The sequence below is a fragment of the Otolemur garnettii genome, unplaced genomic scaffold, assembly GCF_000181295.1.
Source record: "Otolemur garnettii isolate 467f Iridium unplaced genomic scaffold, OtoGar3 scaffold00031, whole genome shotgun sequence".
Classification (NCBI taxonomy): domain Eukaryota; kingdom Metazoa; phylum Chordata; class Mammalia; order Primates; family Galagidae; genus Otolemur; species Otolemur garnettii.
This window is the reverse complement of record NW_003852426.1, coordinates 13,943,876-13,944,418: the sequence shown is the minus strand read 5'-3', so window position 1 is coordinate 13,944,418 and position 543 is coordinate 13,943,876.

Below are 543 nucleotides of genomic sequence, written 5' to 3'. Positions count from 1 at the left end.
ACACCGTACTGCGGAATCCGTGGTGCTGGGCCAGCCTCAGCTGGCGCCCCCTGGCGGCCGGAAGACTTAGCGGGCGCTGTTAGCCCCGCCCATACCTTGGGCTTCTGTGCGCGTGCGCATCTTTCTATACGCAGGCGTGCTACCGCCGTCTCGCTCTTGTGTTACCGCGCCCTTATGATATGTCTCTTGCGTTCGGGTGGATCCCTGTTCTAGTACGATGTAATTTATACCATCTTATGTGGAGTACTCACTCCCATATATCTGCTGATTGCTAGTTAGCACATACATTGCACGCTGTAATTTTTAACGCTTAAAGAGCTGGGGAGCCAGACATAACTGCTACATGGACGAATAATGCCACATAGCAACACTTACAAACCATTTACCTCTTTATTGTAGGGCTGTATGATCTTGGGGAAATTACTTAGCTTCTTTGAGTCTCAGTTTCTTTATCTGTGCAACGGAGGCAATACCAACACCAAAGTACTGTGGAGACAGTTGAATAATTTAGCACACCTGGGGGGAGTCCTTGATTAGAGGACT